Genomic DNA, 23,164 nt, shown 5'->3' with positions numbered 1-23,164 from the left:
TGCCCTTTTAAATTGCTTTCTGTATCTTCCAGTAGCTGTAGACATGGTGATCCTTCTGTCCTTCCAACTGACTGAATGTGCCAAGCAGCCCGCTAAAGCTCAAAGTACAGTCTGTGCCCATAAAGGAGAGCAGAGCTAGCTAAGGTCAGACTGTGACCTCTGCCTTTTGGCACAAGGCTTCAAACAAATGACCTAGCAAGACCTTAAAAACTGGATCTGAACTCATTTTACATATTCAAAGCTGCAATAAAACCACCACAAATGCATAAATTAAAAATCTGTTACATTTTATGCTTTATTAGCATCCCGAGATTATATTATATGAAAATGTACATGGGCCCATCTAGCATAAAGTTTGTAGATACCAAATTTGTGAATTAAGAAGAGTTGAATCTACTGTATGTACAAACAGGTACTGATCACCATAAAGAAAAAGAGAAGCCTGAAGTAAATGTCTTCTTGCAGGAAAACAAAAACAGGTAATGAGTTGCATTCCATTATAGAGAAGTATTAATGGAAGCAATTTCCCTTTTATTAGAATGACCAACTATGTTAGGCAGTCTGTAAGATGGCCCCCAATGATACCTACCTCCTGGTACTTGATTCTAGCAAAAAAAATGCAGTGGAAGTGATAAGATGTCACTTCAGAGTTCTGTGTGTGTGTATCAAAAGCCAGCTGCCATGCTGTGCTACAAAGAGGCTCACATAGAATGGAACTGCAGGCTCACACCCAAGCCAGCAAGGAATTGAAGCCCTTAGTCCAACTGCCCACATGGAACCAAATCCTGCCAATAACTACATGGGTGAGCTTGGAAATAGTCTCCCCCAATTGAGCTTGCAGGTAAAACATGGCTCCTGTTAGGGGCATAGCTGTGGCTCAGTTGGTTAAGCGGCCAACTCTGGATTTTGGCTTAGGTCTTGATCTCGGTGTCCTGGGATTAAATCAACTTGAGGGCTCTCTCTCTTCCTCTCCATCTACTCTTCCCCCCACTCATCCTCTCTCTCTCTCAAATAAAATCTTAAAAAACAACAACAAGAAACCAGAAACAAAAACCAAAAACAAAACATGGCTCCTGCTAACACCATGGCTGCAACCTCTAAAGAAACTCTGGGGCAAAGGCACCAGCTAAGCTACACCTGAATTCCTGACCTACAGAAACTGAAATAAACATAGTTTTAAGGAGTTAAGTTTCAGAGTAACTTGTTACATAACAACATAATAGTAATACACCCTCAAATTTATCATCCAAACTAGGATAATTTTAAAGAGTGAAAGAGGGCATTATTAATCATTATCACAAAGTAATACACATAAATGAAGAGTGCTAGAAACAAACTAAGCTGTATAATCAAACTACCTTTAATTCTTTTTTTGGTAGTCCAAAAGAGGAAAAAGTGGAAAGATCTCAGAAAACTGGTCAGACATCCTGAAAAGGCAAACTAAAACAATCTCTACCCTGCTGAATCAGCTGGCCATGACTGGGGTGAATGAAAACCCTGCCTTTTGGGAGAAAGGTCCAACTTTAGCTAGGAAGAAGAACTGTAACCATTTGCACTCACCTGCACCAGCCAGGGAGTGGTGGGACACTCCAACTACCCATGCTCTCTGGCATCAGCAAATGTCAAAATCCTGAACTTATCTCTTCCCATGGACACACCAATTTCTACAAATAAATATGGATCATTTCCCTCCTAAAACGATCTGAAAACTAGATGAAATGCTCTTTACAACAAAGGATAAAAAGATTGCATCTAGATAGATAAGACAAGAAGATACAGTCTTGCAAAAAACTACCTCTGGCATGGCACACAAGAGGGAAAGATCTTACCAGGTAGGCGCATCTCCCAGAGGAAGCAGGGGTTGGTACCCACATCTGGCGCCCTGGCTTCTGAGATCTGTACCAGAAAGACAAGCCCCTAGAATGTCTGAACTTAGAATACCAATGGTGCTAATAATATCCAGGGGTCCCAAAGTGCTATAGGAAAGTGAGGTTCCCCTCTTGGAGGGCTCATTATATGGTTTCACTTTCCCAAAACCCACCAAAAAAACAGTAGCTTGAGAAGTGTGTAGGTTATATATAAAGGAGAATAATTTGCAGATATGGAGGCATCAATTAGAGGGGTGAGAGGCAGCTGAGATGCTGCCCAGAGACAGAGGGGCTGGCAGACACCACTGCTGCACTCTCCATAGACTGCTATGCTAGCACAGGTGAGTAAGGTCAGACATAGCACTGTCCCACTGCCTTGCTGGGATGTAGGGGTGAGTGGTCCTGGCACTTGCTGAGGCCAGAGAGCATGGGTAGTTGGGAGTACTCCCCTGCTCTCTGGCGAGGGCAGGCAAGTGCAAATGGTCTCTGAGTTCTCCTGCTCCCTACTTAAAGTCCACAAGTGCAAGTGGTTGTGATATTCCCCTGCCCCTAGCTGGGGCTGGTAAACACCAGTGGTATTCTCTCATTTCCAGCCTAAAGCTGGAGCACACACATAGACAAGGCACTTACTCAAAGCACTGTTGAAGCCCACAAGTAATCACATTTTTCTGCTCCCTCTCTGAAGTCTGTGAGTCTGCCCCACCCACCACACTCTCCAGCTGCCTTGCTAAAGCCAGCAGTCACACACGATCCACACGGGTAACATCTTTTAATCTCCTGGCGGTGGCTAACAGGGTTGGCTTTCCAGAGCTGCACGGGACTGTAACAACTGGATAGACAGCTCTTGTGGCAAGCCACCACCCTCACGGCACTACAGAGACAGAAAACTGACACACTACCCCAGTCTTCCTATGAAAAAACCTATTTGCTTAGCCTAGTGCTTTAGCCTGAAGGATAGGCATCAAGTTTCCCACACATCTAGAGAATAAAAAGGCACTCTCAGGGAGACACCACACTTGTTCACCACCTTGGGCTTGCTACGGCTCGGCCAGACTTCCCAGGAAAGAGTTATACACTTGTCTGGAGCTCAGACTTTTCCAACTGTTGCCCTGGAGACACCTCCAGATCTTCTGGTCTGGAGGCCCACAGGAATTACAATTGAAGCCCCACAGGACTGCATATATTTCCACACTTCAAATGCTGCTGCCTGAAGGTCTGGCTTCCGCTTAGTCTGAAATGAGATGCTAAAAGAGATTCCTTCTCTTAGATTGCTAACAAGTCTTGGCACATCCACAACAACGGGGGCATATCAAGAATAAATTAGGCAGTTAAGACAATCACAAGGGTGGAAAAGACAACCAAGAGCTAGGGCAATGTTGAAGGAGAAGGATCAGAAACTACATAAAACCATTACTTCAAGAGGCACCTGAGTGGTTCAGTCAGTTGGGCAACTGATTCTTGGTTTCAGCTCAGGTTGTGATCTCGGAGTTGTGGGATCGGGCCCCACGTTGGTCTCCACACTCAGCACAGAGTCTGCTTAAGATTTTCTCTCTCCCTCTGCCCCTCTCCTGCTTGCACACAAGTTCTCTTGCTCTCCAAATAAATATGATCTTAAAAAAAAAAACACTCTTTCAAGACTGAGAAAGATAGCTAGCTGTTTTGCTTAATAGAAACAAATGCAGATAGTCAAACAAAATGAGGAAACAGAAAATGAGACAAAACCTCAAAAAAAAAAAAAAAAGACCATAATGATATGGAGACAAGTAATCTACCTGATAAGGAATTCAAAATAATGGTCATAAAAACATTCATCAAACCTGAAAGAATGGATGAACACAGTGAGAACTTCAACAAACATAAAATACCAAAGAGAAATCACAGAGCTGAAGAATACAATCACTGAACTGAAAAATATACTGGAAGGATTCAATACACTGGAAGACAGAAGTACAGATGAGTGAGCTGGATGATAAATCAATGGAACTCACTCATAGCAGCAAAAAGAAAAAATAATTTAAAAAAATGAAAATAAGGGACCTGAGGAACAACATCAAATGGAATAACACTTGCATTATAGGGAATCCCAGAAGAAGAAAATAAAGGAGCAAAACACTTATTTGAAGAAATAATGGCTGAAAATTCCCCTAAAGAAGGAAACACGTCCAGGTCCAGGAAGCCTAGAGAGTTCCAAAGAAAATGGACCCAATGAAAGTCACACTAAGACAGATTTTAATTAAAAGGTCAAAAATGAAAAATAAAGAGAATCTTAAAAGCAGCACAGAATAGCAAATTGTTTTCAAGGGAAACCCCAGAGGTTATCAACAGATTTCACAGCAGAAACTTTGCAAACCAGAAGACTGTGGCATGACATATTCAAAATTATGAAAGGATAAAAATCTCCAATCAAGAAAACCCAGCAAGATTATCACTCAGACTTGAAAGAAAGTTCTCCAGACAAACAAAAGCTTTAAAAGTTCATCACTAAGCCAGCCTTACAAGAAATATTAAAGGGACTTCTTTAAGCTGAAAAAAAAATGACATTAATAAAAAGAAAACATACAAAAGCAAAAATTATCACTGAAAAGGTGATATAAAATAAAGGTAGTGTATTAATGACTTACAAACCTACTAAGAATGTTAAAAAAAACAAATATAATAAAATTAACTAAAACCACAATACTTAGTTAAGAGATACATAAATTAAGAAGATGTAAAAAGTGACATCAAAAGCATAAATTGTAGGGTGGGAGAAAGTAAAAATATAAAGTTTGGAATGTGTTCAAATTTAAGTTGCTATGAACTTAAAATAGACTATTACATACACAAGATGATAGATGTGAATCTCATAAAAACCACAAAGCAAACATTTATGGTAAATACACAGAATAAAAAAGGAATCTAAACATAACAGTAGAGAAAGTCATCACACCACAATGGAAAAGAGAAAATGAAAAAAGGAATGGAGAAGAACTACAAAGCCAGAAACAAAATAGCAGTAAGTACATACCTATCAATACTAACTTTAAATTTAAATGGTTTAAATTCTCCAACCAAAAGACACAGAGTGGCTATGTAGACTTTTTTTTTTTAAGATTTTATTTGTTTATTCATGAGAGACAGAGAAAGAGAAGTAGAGACACAGGCAGAGGGAGAAGCAGGCTCTCTGTGGGAAGTCTGATGTGGGTCTCGATCCCAGGATCCTGGGATCATGACCTGAGCCAAAGGTGATGCTCAACCACTGAGCCACCAAGGTGCCCCTTTCATTTTTTTTTTTTTAAAGAGACCAACAAGAGACTCAATTCAGAAGGACAAACACAGAGCCTGAGAGTGAAGGAGTGAAAAAGATATTCCATGCAAATGGAAACAAAAAGAAAACCAGTGTAGCTTCTTGCATCAGATGAAATACTTTAAAGCAAAGACTGGGTGTGCCTGGGTAGCTCAGTCAGTTAAGCATCTACTTTTGGCAGATAATGATCCCAGAATCTTGGGATCTAGCCCCACGTCAGGTTCCCTGCTCAGCAGGGAGTCTGCTTCTCCCTCTGCCCCTCACCCTGCTTGTGCTCTCTCTTGCCCTGTTCTCTCTTTCTCAAATAAATGAATAAAAAAAGAAAAAAAATCTTTTTTTTTTTTTAAATCCCATCCATCCATTCATGAGAGACACACAGAGAGAGGCAGAGACACACAGGCAGAGGGATAAGCAGGCTCCCAATGAAGCCCAATGTGGGACTCGATCCTGGATCCCAGCATCACGCCCTGAGCCAAAGGCAGATGCTCAACCACTGAGCCACCCAGGCGTCCCATTAAAAAAAAAAAAAAAAAAAAAGGCAAACAAAACAAAGACTGTAATAAGGTACATAAAAAGGCACTACATAATAATAAAACAGTCAATCCAACAAGAAGACAAACCATTTATAAATATATTTGCACCCAACAGAGAAGCTCCAAAATACATACATCAAATATAGACACAAAAGGAGAAACTGACAGGAATATAATACCAGTAGAAGAATTTAACACCCCACATACATCAATAGATTGATCATCCAGACAGAAGACATTGGTCTTAAATGACATAGTAGACCAGATGGACTTAACAGACACATACAGAATATTCCATCCAAAAGCAGAATATACATTCCTCTCAAATGCACATGGAATATTCTTCAAGAGAAATCACATATTAGGCTATAATACAAGTCTCAATATCAGGAAGACTGAAATTACATTAAGCATCTTTCTGACCACAATGGTATGAAACTAGAAATCAGTTACCAGGGAAAATTAGAAGAACTACAAATTCGTTGGGGATTAAACATGTCATTGAACAACTACATAGAAGAAATAAAAAAATACCTAGAGACAAATGTAAACACAAATGCTACATATCAAAATCTATGAGATACAGCAAAAGTGATACTAAGAGGGAAGTTCATAACAATACAAGCCTACCTCAAGAAACAAGAGATATCTCAAACAATTTGACTTTACACTAAAGGAACTAGAAAAAGAAGAAACTCCAAAGTTAGCAGAAGGAAGGAAATAATAAAGATCAGAATTGAAATAAATAAAGACTAAAACACAATAGAAAAGGTCAATGAAATGAAGAGCCAGTTGTTTGAAAAGAAAAGCAAAATGGACAATTCTTGTTAGATACACCAAGAAAAAAAAATAGAGAAGATGCAAATAAAATTAGAAATGAAAGGAAGGAAGTTACAACTGATACTACAGAAATATGAAATCATGAGACTACCATGTACAAGTATGTGCCTACAAATTATGCAACACAGAAGAAATGGATAAATTTCTAGAAATTTGAAATTTTCCAAGACTGAATCATAAAGAAATAGAAAATCAGAATAGGCAGATTACTAGTAATAACATTCCATCAGTAATCAAAAATCTTCCAACAAACAAAAGTCCATGACCAGACAGCTTATTATTAGTGAATTCTAAAAGATTTAATTCAAAATTTTAAGTTGATCCTTCTCAAACTCCTTCAAAACTTCAAGAGGAGGAAAAGCTTCCAAGCTCATTTTATGAGGCAGGCATTACCCTGATACCAAAACCAGACAAGGACACCACAAAAAAAAGAATATTATAGCCCAACATCCCTGATGAACATAGATGCAATAATCCTCAACAAAATATTACCAAACTCTACAACATATTCAGAGGATTATACATCATAGTCAAGTGGGATTTACCCAGAATGCAAGGATGTTTCAACATCAAGTGGAATAACACCTGCATTATAGGAGATCCCGGAAGAAGAAAATAATCAACCAATCAATCTTATACACATTATCAAAATTAAAGATAAAAATCACATGGGCATCTCAATAGATGCAGAAAAAGCATTTGACAAAATTCAACATCCATTTATTTTTAAAAACTCACAAAGTGGGTATACAGGAAACATACTTCAAAATAACACAGGCCATGCACAGCCCGGGTGGCTCAGCGGTTTAGCGCCGCCTTCAGCCCAGGGCGTGATCCTAGAGACCCGGGATCAAGTCCCACATCAGGCTTCCTGCATGAAGCCTGTCTCTCCCTCTGCCTGTGTCTCTGCCTCTCTCTGTGTGTGTTTCTCATGAATAAATAAAATCTTTAAAAAAATAAATAACATAGGCCATACACGACAAACTCACAGCTAATATACTCAATAGTGAAAAGGTGAAAGCTAAAAAAAAAAAAAAAAAAAAAAAAAGGAAAGAAAAGAAAAGGTGAAAGCTTTTCCACTGAGCTCAGGAACAAGACAAGGAAGCCCACTCTTCACTTTTATTCAACATAGTCCTGGAAGTCCTAGGTACAGCAATTAGGCAAGAAAAAGAAAAGGCATAATACTGGAAAGGACAAATTCAAATGCTCACTACTTGTAGGTGATATGGTATTATATATATAAAATCCATAAACTCCACCAAAAAAACTACTAAAAGTATAAAAGAATTCATTAAATTTGTAGGATACAAAAATCAATACACAAAAACTAATAATGAACTATCAGAAAGAGAAGTCAAGAAAACAATCCCATTTATAATTACAACAAAAAGAATACCTAGGAATAAACTTAACCAAGGAGTGCAAAGACTCATACACTGGAAATTGTAAGACACTGGCAAAAGAAACTGAAGACACCAATAAATAGAAAAATATTCTGTTCATAAAATGGAAAAATCAGATTATTAAAATATCCATACTACCCAAAGTAATCTAAGGATTCAATTCAATCTCTCAAAATTCCAATGACATTTTTCATAGAATGGTAACAATTCTAAAATTTCTACGGAACCAGAAAAGACCTCAAATAGCCAAAATAACCTTAAGAGGGAAAAACGAAAACAAAAATAAAAAGCCAGAGGTATCATGCTCCCTGGTTTCAAATTATACTACAAAGCTACAGTAATCAAAACAGCATGGTAATGGCACAAAAATAGACATATAGATAAAGAGAACAGAACAGAGAGCCCAGAAATAAACCCAATTACATATGGTCAATTAACTTATAAAAAAGGAACCAAGAATATACAGTGGAAAAGGACAGTTTCTAAATTATGTTGGGAAAACTGAATAGCTACAATGCAAAATAATAAAACTGGACTATTTTACACTGTATATAAAAGCAAATTTAAATAGATTAAAAACGTAAACATACAATTTAAAACCATAGAACTCCTAGAAGAAAACACAGGCAGTAAGCTCCCTGCCAATGGTCTTAGCAATGTTTTTCAGAGGACTCCAAAGGCAACAGAAACAAAAGCAAAAGTAAACAAATGTGAGTATATCATACTAAAAAGCTTCTGCACAGCAAAAGAAACCATCAACAATGGGCGGCCTGGGTGGCTCAGCGGTTTAGTGCCGCCTTCAGCCCAGGGCGTGATCCTGGAGACCCAGGATTGAGTCCCGCGTAAGACTCCCTGCCTGCTTCTCCCTCTCCCTCTGCCTCTCACTTTGTGTCTCTCATGAATACATAAATAAAATCCATCAACAAAACAAAAAGGCAGACTACTAAATGAGAGAAGATACATGCAAATCATATATCCCATCAGGGGTTAATATATAATATATACAAAGAACTCATACAACTCAGCAACAAACAATCCAATTAAAAAATGGGTAGAGGATCTGAATAGACATTTTTCTAAGAATATATATAGATGGCCAACAGGCATATGAAAAGATCCTCAAAATCATTAATTATCAGGAAAAATGCAAATCAAAACTACAATGAGATATCACCTTACAGCTGTCAGAATGGCTAGAAAAAAAAACCCGCAAGAAATAACAAATACTGGCAAGGATGTGGAGAAAAGGGAATTCTCGTTCACTGCTGGGAATGTAAACTGGTGCAGGCACTATGGAAAATGGTATAAAAGTTCCTCAAAAAACTAAAATAGAACTACCACATAATCCAGCAAGTCCACGATTGAGTATCTAGCTGAAAAAAACAAAACACTAATTCAGAAAGATATATGCAACCCTATATTCATTACAGCATTATTTATAATAGCCAAGGTATGAAAAAAAAACCCTAACTGTCCATTAATGTACTAACGGATAAAGAAGATGTAGCATGTATAAGTGATCCTTAAACAAGGGTTTGAATTTCAGACGTCCACTTATGTGTAGATATTTTTTTACTTATGTGTATTTTTATGATTTAAATATTTTGTCTCTATTTTATTGTAAGAATATAGTATATAATATACACAGTATATGTGATATTTGGCTGTTTATGTTATTAGTTAAGTCTTCTGTTCAAAAATAGGCTAGTAGTGGGCAGCCCTGGTGACTTGGTGGTTTAGCGTTGCCTTCAGCCCAAGGTGTGATCCTGGAGATCCGGAATTGAGTCCCACATCAGGCTCCCTGCATGAAGCCTGCTTCTCCCTCTGCCTGTGTCTCTGCCTCTCTCTCTCTAATAAATAAACAAAATCTTAAAAAAAAAAAAAAAAAAAAGGCTAGTAGTAGTTAAGTTTGTGAGGCATAAAAAGTTGTACGTGGATTTTTAACTGCCTAGGGGGATATCAGTGTCCTAATCTTCATATTGTTCAAGGGTCAACAGTACATGCTATGTATGTAATATGTACATATTACTCAGACATAAAAGAGAATGAAATCATGGCATTTGTAACTACATGGATGGACCCTGAAGGTATTACACTAAATGAGGTAAGTCAAATAATTCATGTTTTCATTAATATGTGGAATCTTAAAACAGACAAAATAAAATCTATACTCACAGAAAGGAGAGATTAATTGGGGGGTGGGAGGTGGGAGTGGCAGCAGGCCAACTGGGTGAAGGGAATCAATAAACACACAGTTCCAGTAATAAAATACTGGATACTCTTTTTCTCTCTTGTGAATAAATAAATAAAATCTTTAAAAAAAAATTATGTTCTTTATTTCTAACATACTCAAGCATTGTGTGGTAGACAGAACACATGATCTGGCATTTGAAGACTTGGGTTTGAGTTCTCATTCTACTACTTACTAGCTTTGTGACTTAGGGGAAAAATAAAAATTTGAGACAGTTTCTTCAATTATAAAATGGTGATGTTACCACATAGAGTGTAAAACAAATGAGGGAACATACAGGAAAACTCCATGTAAGAGTACCATCCGAATACTGATTTCAAGGAAATTCTATGTTTGTACAAAAAAGATAACTGATTTAACAAGTGTACTAATGACTCTCTTGGTTATTTATATTCGTGATTAAAGCCTAATTATTCAGATAGATACTTTTCTTTTTGTTTTTCCAAAGGTATCTTTTCTTATTGGATACGTTTTTTTTTCCCAGAGCAAGCTTAGTACTTAGCAAGAAATAAATATGCACCTGAGTGCTAAACTTTAAAATCTAAACTTTCATTATTTGAGATTTTTAAAAACCACTAACAATGTACAAAAGTAATAATGTGTGAATTTTTTATAATTATGTAACTATAGATGTTATCAAGGGCTCAGAATTATAAAATCACAGTTTAAGAATATCAATGTATAGTACAAGAAATAACCGATATATAGTGTCCTCTCTCCCATATAATCAACCCAGAAGCAGAGGGAGGTAGTTTTATAATACCAAATGTTTAGTTTGTTACAGTTTATAAAACATTTTCAAATCTATTTTCTCACTATATGATGTTTAGAAATTAAAAAGAACAGTTGTCAATGGGAAATTCTGACCCCTAAGAAATAAATGTTTATTTATTTTGTTTTTTTTTTAAGATTTTATTTATTTATCATGAGAGACACACAGAGAGAGGCAGAGACACAGGCAGAGGGAGAAGCAGGCTCCATGCAGGGAGCCCAACGTGGGACTCGATCCTGGGTCTCCAGGATCACACCCTGGGCTGCAGGTGGCACTAAACCACTGCGCCACCAGGGCTGCCCAGAAATGAATGTTTAAATTAGTAACTGCCAATCAAAATTTAATATCTCAATTATTCCTCAAATTATTAGGAACTTCAAGATAAAACTGTTCATAATGCTCATCATTCAGCATTATAAGGATAAATCCTGGTTTTGGGGAGAGATGAAAGAAAACACAACTAAAAATTAAGAATGTTTGAATTCTATGAAGATTGCATTTAAAACCTATTTCAGGCTGAAATTCAGCATGTGAATATCGCTCATTTATCAGGCAGAAAGCTAGATGTTGGTAAGAGATAAGAAATTATCCCTTAAAAAAAAAAAAAAAGAAATTATCCCTTACCTTAAGGCATTCAAAGCACAGAAACGAAATAAAGATATATGTAACTTATAAGTGTAACTTATAATACAGGATAAATGTAGTAAGTGAATACAATATAAAAAGAAAATTGAAAATCTAATTAAGTACTAAAATTAGAAGTGGAATGGGAGGTGGTGTCTAAGCAGTGAGCATAATCAATCTGAAATACTAGTATCATTTTGGTAGGTGAAAAATGGAGGAAAAAAGACAAGGACTGTAGGTATGGAGCAGAATACGTGCACAAGAGAGTTCTGAAGCAATGTGGTTGTTTGAGAAATGCAATTTAGTATTGTAATGATATAGTATGCACTTGGGAATCCAAAACAAAGCTGAAGTTGTACCCTTTAATTCAGTCAACAAATATTTAAACAACTATGCAGACATTTTTGTTCTAGGTAATGAACAAAGACACTCCTCTGCCCCTGCCAGGCCACCTTTGCAGACCTTACATTTCAGCAAGGAGAGAAGGACAAAAAACAGTAAATGTAATAGACAAATAAGATATTAGAGGACTGTACCTGCTACAGGGGAAAATGTTTAATAGCACATTTATTTCCAAGTCCTTATACTATACACTCTTATAAGTTAGGGGAGGGAAAAGGGCAGGAGAGAAAGAGGGAGGTACACTTAAGATACACTACTCAGATAGTCCCATGTGTTTAGCGGTTATAAACAGGAACAGCACTATTCTCTAAGATACATGTTATAAATTCACGTAAATGATGACAGCAGGTACTACTGATATCTAGGTGGACAAGGACTAAGAAAGATGGCTGGATGTTCTGCAATGCATGGGACAACGGACCCACATGTAAAAGACTTTACACTATGCAGTTGTATAGGCAAAAATAAAATTTTAAAAATATTCTGAGCCTAGAATCTATTTCACATATAAACACGAAATACATTTTGTATTTTACAGTACAGTGATTTTCCCAAGAATGCAACTCCCATATGAATAAGGAAAAAGTTATACTTTGTCTTGTTAGAACCAAAAATTGTTCATTTCAAAAGTTACATAAAACACCATCACTTAGTGTATTTAAGTAACTGTTACATTCTAGCTATATCAGCCTGGAGTGTAGCAATCACATTCACAGCCAAATTTCTACACCTACAAATATATCACTACTGGTAATCACTTCTTTCTTATAGTAGTACCTGAGTACTACTCAAATTATATTATTTCCTTCTCTTTCTCCCTTAATACGACCTGGGACATAATGCCAACTCTTTATTTTCTAAAAAAGATTTTATTTGAGAGCAAGAGAGAGCACAAGCAGGAGAGGGGCAGGGAAAAGCAGATTCCCTGCTGAGTCAGGAGCCCAACCCAGGAGTTCCATCCCAGAACCCCAGAATCATGACCATGGAACCAAAGGCAGATGTTTGAGCCACCCAGGTGCCCACAATGGCAACTCTTTAAAAGGAACATATGAGGGGCACCTGGGTGGCTCAGTTAAGCAATTGACTATTGATTCTGGCTCAGGTCATAAACTCAGGATCCTGAGATTGAGCCCTGTTGTCAGGCTACGCATTGGGCCTGGAGCCAGCTTGGGATTATCTCACCCTCTATCTCTCTCTCCCCTCCCCCATTCCCTCACTCGAGCTATGAATGAACGAATTAATGGAGAATACATAAATAAAATCTTTAAAAATAACTAAAAGTAACATGGGAGAACAGTTAACTTATCTATGAATTTCACTTCAGGATAGCCAAGGAGGCACTACAAATTAGTGTTGGGGGCCATCAACTGAACCAGCTCTTAACGTTCCAGTCAACCGGAAGCACCAGAATCTTATCCATTCCCCAAATAATGTGAAACCAAAATTTGATTTTCTGACCCCTCCAAAACTCTCAGTCCAAAAATGCTTTCTTTTCTCATTCTGACAATTTCTGGAAATGCCAAATAAGTGTACTGCTTAGATCAGTCACAAATTCTCAATTATTCATTTTAAAGCTCATGACATTTGATATGTTTGTAGTTGTCCCTAAAGAGTAGGGCTGCCACGTCCAGAATACCAGAAATCAATACTTTGAGGATTAATTTGAGAGAGATAGAGAGAGAGACTGTGCACATGAGCATGCACAGTGGGGAGGGGTAGAGGGAAAGGAAGAAAGTGTCCAAAGCAGATGCAGTGCTGAGTGCAGAGTTGTTACAGGGCTCAATCTCATGACCCTGAGATCATGACCTAAGCTGAAACCAAGAGTTGGACGCTTAACTGACTGCACCACCCAGGTGCCCCCGAAATCAATACTTTTTAAAAGTATTTTACTAAACTGTACCCTAATTTCAAATCATATGCCTCTCCCTTTATTCTGGTTGTGTTCTGGAGAGATAAATTCACAAAATCCTAAATATTGCCTCACAATTGCTTTAAGAGTTTTGGTGATACACAGTATTCCTCTGCCAGACAGTTTATTTCACTATTAAAATTAACTTCTAGAGAATTCTTTCCTAATTTTGAGGGCAAAATAAATCTGCCCATCTGGGACAATACAAAAAAATAAAATCATCAGGGCCGCCTGGGTGGCTCCGTGGTTAAGCGTCTGCTTTCGGCTCAGGGCATGATCCTGGAATCCTGGGATCTAGTCCCACATCAGGCTCCCTGCATGGAGCCTGCTTCTCCCTCTGCCTATGTCTCTGTCTCTTTCTGTCTCTCTCATAAATAAATAAATAAAATCTTTAAAAAATAAGTTAATTAAATAAAATCATCAACAAAGTCTGACCTTTTCCTTGCAGGTAGTTACCATGAGCTTCCTATGTATTCCAATATTCCCACCAGCCTCCAAAATAAAGAAAAATGAGACGAAAATGCCCAAGTACTATTTAAAACCCAAGATTTGGTGTTTTGTTGTTTTTCTTTTACTTTTTGAATTCTGGTAAACTTCTGCCCCATTAGAACTCAATCATATTCTCATTCAAATTCTTTCAGACATGTCACATTGGTTTTTTGCAACTATTTTTATCCTTTACTTGTTTTATCATGGGATTCATACCTTGGTGTTTCTAGAGGTTCATAGCATCCTCTATCTCCATATTAAGCAAAGCCCTAATTTCGGCAGCCTCTAGCTACTTTAGAAGGTTTCTAAAATGGCACTTCAGCTTGACTGGACCCTATATGCATAGAGTATAATAATATAATGACAACTGAGACTCTTAGGATACAATCAGCTTTTCTTATTTTTAATTTTTTTTTAAAGATTTTATTTATTCAGGAGAGACATACTGAGAGAGAGAGGCAGAGATACAGGCAGAAGGAGAAGCAGGCTCCCTGCAGGGAGCCCGATGCAGGACTTGATCCCAGGACTCTGGGATCATGCCCTGAGCTGAAGACAGATGCTCAATCACTGAGCCACCCAGGCATCCCTACAATCAGCTTTAAATTTCACAAACACACACAAAAAAAAAAAAAAAAAAAAAAAAAAATTTCACAAACACAATCATGAAAATACTTAAATACATAATTTTTAAATTTAATCTACCTGGATAAGAGGCAACCCTGAACTCTCAATAAATAACACTGAAAATCAGACTTTACATGTTAAGGAAACACTTGAAAACAGTAAATCAGGGCTCAGAGTTCCAAAATTCTAAAATGTAAGGCTGTGCACACAGTTTTGTTTTGTTTTTAATTAGGTGTTTGAATATATGGCTCTGACACTTTATATAATAGGATATGACAGTGGGTAAGTCTGCCTCTCTAGTTCTCAGTTTTCCCCAATTAAAAAAAAAAAATGGCAAGAATGAACTAAAGTTCATCTGCAGATTTCTTCCAAAAACTCCGTAATTCACACTCATATAAAGAGGGTTTTTTATTTTCATAATTTAAAAGCCAGAGCAAGCTAGGGATATGAAGAGTAGCCTTTACTTTTTCTGTAGTGAATTTTTAATATAATAAAATATTAGGGCACCCTGGGTGGCTCAGTGGTTTAGCACTGCCTTCAGTCCAGGGCATGATCCCGGAGATTTGGGATTGAGTCCCACACCGGGCTCCCTGCATGGGGCCTGCTTCTCCCTCTGCCTGTGTCTCTGCCTCTCTCTCTCTCTCTCTCTCTCTCTCTCTGTGTGTGTGTGTGTCTCTATGAATAAATAAAATAAATAAATAAATAAATAAATAAATAAATAAATAAATAATAAATAAAATATTATTATAGCTTCTGTGTAATATCAACAATTGCTATAAACATACTTTGGTGGTTGCAAGAACTGGAAGCAATTTAGCATTCATGCCTCTTTCTAATCAGGTACTGAAATCTTTATCCTTTTAAAATATGGTCAAATCACAAGGAGTTGTTTGGTTTTGGATGATCTTTAAGGTCCCTTCCTACTATTAAATTCTATTCACTTACTCTTCAATATAGCAGGGAATGTCTAAAGATTGAGGGCCAAGAAGAGATCCTTCCAGACGGAGTAAAGAACTAAGTAAGGTACAAAGCAGAATATGGAAGTCCAAGGAGACAAAGGTCTAGGGCATAGGAATGACAAGGATTGTGATCAGTTTTACAAATACTGAGATGCTCTCTGGGTTCGCTGAGGTTCTTTTAAATGCCTCCCAAGATGGTAAGATAGCTCAGGAAACCCACTAGAATGTATACAAATGCTTGCTTCTCAATCTTGACAGAACAAGAGTGAGGCTATTCAGACATGGGTGGACCACAAGAATAGTTTAAATTATTACTCAAGATTGAAATCATATAATGACTCAGAGATCCTGGGTACCATCTTTCATGGTACACGTTGTAACTGGTAGTGTCCTGAGTAGCTGTCTCCTGATTTTTTAAAAAGGACTTATTTGCTTCTGATTCTTAGAGACAGTGAATATCATTGCATCGGAGCTATCCATGGTGCTTGACTCAGACTCAGCCCACCGCTTCAACAATTGGTACATTAGCTTTCCTACTATAGTACCACTAAGGATCTGTCTGACCTGTCACCCACACTGTGCCTGTGACAATCATGCCACTATCACCAGCCACTTGTAATCTCTGTCTATTCTGTTTTGTCTGTGCTCAGACCCCCCAAGTGTCTTACTTTGTGGATTTCCAGCTGACCTACCCTTTTCCTCCAGGCCTGCTACACCATCTACTATACAAAACCATTTCTGTAAAGGTAGTGCATCTTATAGATCACTACATATTCTGGGCAAAAGATCATGGTTCTTCAGAGCCAAGTCTCCACATGATACGTGACATGAATTTCAAAACCTTATTATTGTTACAATTTTTACATTCAAAAATGAATGCAAACGACCTCTAAATTTTGCTATATATATTTTTGAGACTGACTTTGGAATTAATAAAAAAAAAAGGAATTATTAACTCAAGATTGATGTGTAGGTTTCACGGAATCATAAACCACTTGAAATTATGTGATTCTTTAAACAGATGCACGTTTTTCTGGGGACAAGGGTGTTGAGACTCTTAGCCTTAGTAAGTCAGAACCACTGATCAGTATGGGGATGACTCCCAAATGATCACCCCAGGTTTATGCACTAGATCTTTATGTGTGTGGTACAACAAATACATGTGGTCTTTGTCCCAGTTCCTGGCACAAAGCTATTAAAACTCTTGGGACTTCCTAAGTGATAGGAGTGTCTCTGGTTATTCATAAAGATTCCCCTTTGAGCACACTGAGTTTATGCTAATGAACAATTAGGCTAGGGCCTCAAGAGAGCCTCAGGATAAGACTGATAACCAGAAAGACCATGTGATTAGAGGGCTGGAACTTCCATTCCAACCCAGCAATCTCTGGGAAGGGGAAAAATGGTGTGTGAGGGGAGGAAAGGGAGTGCTGGTGATTAAAGCTCAATAAAATCTGATGAGTTTCTGGGCTGGTCAATGTATCCATGTCCTGGGAGAGTGGCATACCCCAATTCCATGGGGACAGAAGTTCTTGCATTTGGGACATGTCTGGATCTTCATGTATCTCATCATCTGGCTGCTCATCTGTATCATTTGTAATAAACTGGGAAACATAAGTGAAGGTTTTCCTGAGCTTTGTGAACCATTCTAACAAATTACCGAAACCAAGGAGGGCATTGTGAGAACCTCTGATTTACAGCTGATCAGCCAGAGGCACAGAACAACAACCTGGACTTACAACTAGGACCTGATCCAGAACAAACTGGACTTAGAACTGGTGTCTTGTAGGACTGAACCCTTTACCTGTGGGATCTGACTCTATCAGGTCAGGCAGACAGTGTCAGAATTGAGTTAAATTGTAAGACACCTGGCTGGGGTCCATGGAGAACTAGAGAATTACTTGGTGGTATGGAAAACACTCCAGAATATCCAACTGCCTATTGGACAGCTCTAAAACAGGAATGTCCAGAAAACACTGCAAACTCAGCATGTCTAAAATGAAATTTATTTTTCCTCCTTACTTCCTAACATGCTCCTCTCCCAATCCTCAGTACACAATACTACATAGTTGTAAAGGTAAAAATCCTGTCAATCATGTTTGATTATGATCATAACTCTTTTCTTCATTCCCCTTATCCAATTAGTGACCACATATAACTTTTTGAAAGCCTAATAAATTCTTAAAACTCCTGTAGTGAAAGAATCTCATGTACTATAATAACTTTGCAGATGGTAAAGACCACCAAATATTAATAGATCGTATGAGCCGGAAACTTTTCCCAATGGACCACAACTTTTCATGTTCATGAGGCAGCATGATACTCCCTTGTCATTCCCCCCTCCTCCAATTAACTATATTATGAATATACTGGAGAATATAGCTAACTCATTATTCTTCTGATTTTATAGAAAGAGGATCAGTTTTCCTTTATAAAAGTGACAAGTTGGGGATGTTTCTGCAAAACAGCTCTTATTTGGAATAGCTTTCAATCCTATCTAAATAGTCCCATGGATCATAGCACCACTGCTCAGCAAAGGCAGCTGTTCTCCAGTTTCCAGAAAGTAAGAGGAATATTTCTTTGTCAGTAACTCCATATCTTTACCCAGAAGCCAATATGACAGATGGCACTGCAAAGCAATTGCCAAATCAGGAATAAAAAAGATACAAGTCAAAACCATTGAAATTCCTGGCTCCCAGGAGTATTTTGAAATTCTTAATGATAATGGGAGGACACAGGAGCTAAATCTCCAATGAAATAGAAAGACCCTACATGAAAGTGTTTCTAACTCTTTGTAAAGCTTAAAAGACTCCTTGAGCACTCAATGTCTCAATTCAGGTGGCAATCTTCCCTTAAAGAGACAACCTTATGCCTCGAAACAAACAATGATCATCTCCCATTCCTCACACATTGCCAGTAAAGACTTGGAAGTTCATACTGCTAAATTCCTTTTAGGAATACCTCCTAACATATCCTGAGCTTCCTCATGCTTTGTGGAGTGAATTAATGACAAAATTTAAAATGCATTGACCATATTTTGCTTTGCATTTATTACTAAAAACCAAGAGGCCAAATTCATGCTTATCGTATAGCTGGCCTTAACTTCACATAAAAATTCTTCCTATTGTCAGCTGTCCACGTTAAGAGAGCAAATCAATATGCAGCTTAAGTCCAACAAATGCTTATAATTACCAAGGACAGAACAAAATCAAGGAATACCCTGAATCAGACTTGGAATACCCTGTATAGTTCTACTAGCTGCTTGTCAAAAAGGCATAATAGCACTAAGAATACATTGTTAAAGAAGACAACTAAAATTAATAGATGCCTTAGCTGTCTACAGCAGCCTACAATGCTATGCAATAAAATTTTATTACTTTGCCTCTCTCAAATCATTACAAAGTGACCACAGTAAAATGTGATCATCCTCTTAACAGAGTCTTTCACAAAGATAAATTTTCATTTTGGTTAAGTCCACTTACTAATTTTTAATTTAAAAATTTTTTTCTTAAATAGGTCATGTTTTTGTTATTATGTCTAAGACTTCTTCACTAAGCCCAAGGTTCTGCAGATTTTCTCTTGTTTATTCTACAAGTTTCACTTAATGTCTTACAATTGAATCTATGATCCATTTTGAATTAATTTTTGTATGCTGTGTGAAGTTGAGATCAAAATTTATGTTTTAACCTATAGTTATAGAGGATGAAAAGATATTCTACAGACTTGGGAGAAAATAAAAAAAGTTTATTTTTTAATCTATAGTTATAGAGGACTGAAAAGATAATCCACAGACTTGGGAGAAAATATTTGCTAAGCACCTGACAAAGGACTCATACCTAGAATCTATAAAGAGCTTTCAAAACTCAGCAGTTAAAAAACAAACAGTAAAAAAAAAAACAAAAAAAACAAACAAAAAAAAAACAGTACAATTAGAAAAGGGGCAAAAGGATATGAAGAAATACTTCACTAAAGTATTTCTCATATTCAACGATATGAATGGCATATAAGTAATGGAAATATTTTTGACACTACTTGTCATTAGAGAAATGCAAATTAAGACCATGGTAAGTTATCACTACATATCTACTTAGAATAGATAAAACAAAAAATGACTTCCAAATGCTAGTTGAGGGTACAGAGAAACTGGATCTCTCACACATTACTGATGGGAATGTAAAATAGTATATACACTCTAGAAAAGTGCTAGTTTCTTTAAGAACTAAACATACATTTACCATATAACCTAGTAATTATACTCCTGGGCACTAATCTCAGAAATATGAAAAGTTATGATCACACAAAAACCTGTATATGATTGTTCACTGCAGGTTATAACAGGCAAAAACTGGGAATAACCAAAATGTGTAACAGGTTTATAGCTAAATATGACATCCATACCATGGAATACTACTTAGCAGTAAAAGGAACAAACTATTGATACACACAACTTGGATGGATCTCAAGAGCATTATGTTGAGTGACAAACGTCAATCTCAAAAGGTCACATACTGTATTTATGTAACATTACAGAACATGACAAAATTACAGAGGTGGAAATTAGGTGTTAACAGGGGTTAGAGATAGTGGGCAGAGGGTGTAGGTAGGTTTGAGGTAGCATAAGGGAGATTTTTGTGATGATAGACTAATTCTTTATCTTGATTGTGGTGATGGCTACACTGTAGACATAATAAAATGATAAAGAACTATATAAGTACTTCTACCAATATCAACTTCCTGGTTTTGATATTGTACTATAGTTATAAATAAATGTAACTAACAAGGGAAACTGGGCAAAGCATGCACAGGATCTCTCTGTACTATCTTTGCAACTTCCCATGAATCTATAATTACTTCAAAATAAAAAGTTTTAAACAATCAATGTGAAATCATCCAAGAGTTGGGAAATATGGGAGAATTTATAAATTTGTTGAAAAGGGTAAGGCAAACCAAAGTGCAAACCAAAGATGGCTAGGGATGATCACTGTGTGGCCTAGAAAAGATAGCGGGAGGGCAACCCGGGGGTTTCAGCGGTTTAGCGCGGCCTTCAGCCCAGGGCGTGACCCTGGAGACCTCGGATCATGGAGCCTGCTTCTCCCTCTGCCTGTGTCTCTGCTTCTCTCTCTCTGTGTCTCTCTCTCTGTCTCTCATTAATAAATAAATAAAATCTTAAAAAAAAAAAAAAAAAAGATAGCCAGAGAGTTTGTTCAAATCCCCAAAATAGATAGTTCAACCATTTACTGAATACCTAGTACATGCAAGACATGGTGCTATAAATACCAGTGGGGTTAAGAAAAAGGTCAAGCACTTACCTCTGAATTAATTTACTAAGACAGAACAATTATTAAAGGCCTCAGGGCTTCTGCAAAAGCAGTTTCCTTTGCCCAGAACATTCTTCTGTTTTTCTAGTTAATTCTTAACCATCCCTAAACTCTCGGTTCATTATCACTTCTTCAGGGAAATCCTCACTAGCTCTCCTCCCGGCCCTCGATATCAGGTTCCTCTACTACATGGTCATACACCACCCTATATTTTTCATTCATAACACTAATCGTCATTCACAATTAAAGAACTGTGTAATGATTTGACATCTATACTCATTAGGCTAAAATTTCCAAAGGGCAGAGATAGGTCTGTGCAGCTCACCACTGTATTCCCAAACCCAGCGCCATGCCTGGCAAATGACAGAAGTTCAAAATATATTACATGAATGAATCCGTACAAAGCTATAATTCATATGTACAAATGAGTAGGCAGACAAGAAGTTACTGGGTTTGGAAGAATCCAAGATCACTTCAATCTGGGAAAGACAGTTTATATGGGATAGACAGTTCATGCAGAAAATAAAGACTCTTATGTCCAAAGTGAACAGGATTATCAGCCTTTCATCAATAGGAACCTACCAAAGAACTGAAACAGGAAAACAGTATGTCCAATGTCTTCTATAGGAAAATTATGGTAGAGAATGGACTTGAACTGAAAGGTTAAGACATAAGGAGCGTTAAAAGTAATTCTGAGGACTCTGTGGTAGTGCAGGCACAAAAATGATATGAGAGGGTGGCCATGGGAGATGTCTGAAACATAAGAGCCAAAAGAACTTAAGGACTGATTAGATACAGGACCATGAAAGGGGGGGAAGAGCCAAAGATAATTCAAGAGGTTTAACAGTGACTGATCAATGAAAGACAGTACCATTAATAGAAATGGAAAGTCTCAATTAAGTCTCTTGGGAGAAGGGAATGTGCTTTGTTAGAAGTCTCAGGTAAGACATGAACAGACATTTCTCCAAAGAAGACATAGCCAACAGACACATGATCACTCGCCATCAGGCAAATACAAATCGAAGCCACAATGAGATACCACCTCACACCGGTCAGAATGGCTAAAATAAATAAAGTCAGGAAATGACAGATGTTGGCGAGGATGCAGAAAAAGGGGAACCCTCTTACACTGTTGGTAGTAATGCAAACTGGTACAGCCACTCTGGAAAACAGTAGGAAGGCTCCTCAAAAATTTGAAAATAGAGCTACCCTATGACCCAGCAATTGCACTGCTGGGTATTTATTTACCCCAAAGATACAAATGTAGTGATGTGAAGGGGCACCTGCACCCCAATATTTATAGCAGCAATGTCTACAATAGCGAAACTGTGGAAAGAGCCCAGATGTCCATCTACAGATGAATGGATAAAGAATGGCATATATACACACAATGGACTACTACTCAGTCATGAAAGAAAGAAAGAAAGAAAGAAAGAAAGAAAGAAAGAAAGAAAGAAAGAAAGAAAGAAAGAAACCTTGCCATTTTCAACAATGTGGGTGGAACTAAAGGATATTATGCTAAGTGCAGTAAGTCAATCAGAGAAAGACAATTATATGATCTCACTCATACCTAGAATTTAAGAAACAAAACAGGATCATAAGGAGGAAAGAGGAAAAAATAAAACAAGATGAAATCAGAGACACAGACAAACCATAAAGAGACTCTTAATAAGAAACGAACTGTGAGTTGCTGGAGGGGAGAGGGACGGGATGATGGGGTAACTGGGAGATGAGTATTAATGAGGGCATGTAATGAGCACTGGGTATTATATAAGACTGATGAATCTCTAACCTCTACCTCTGAAACCAATAATACAATTCAATAATTTATTTAAATTCAATGATAATTCATTGAATAATATAGATACTAATGGGGAAAAAATAGATAC

The 23,164-nt window shown here is 37.4% G+C and overlaps 1 protein-coding gene across 1 annotated transcript in view; it reads right to left on the bottom strand.

Annotated features, from left to right (window-relative positions):
* Nucleotides 1-23,164, bottom strand: part of ARMC8 (armadillo repeat containing 8) — a 111,542-nt gene that overhangs the window by 85,793 nt on the left and 2,585 nt on the right. The gene's annotated exons all lie outside the window — the stretch shown is intronic.

This window comes from Vulpes vulpes, chromosome 11, assembly GCF_048418805.1.
Source record: "Vulpes vulpes isolate BD-2025 chromosome 11, VulVul3, whole genome shotgun sequence".
Classification (NCBI taxonomy): domain Eukaryota; kingdom Metazoa; phylum Chordata; class Mammalia; order Carnivora; family Canidae; genus Vulpes; species Vulpes vulpes.
The sequence above is the reverse complement of the archived record's forward strand: the minus strand, read 5'-3'. Positions and strand labels throughout refer to the sequence as shown.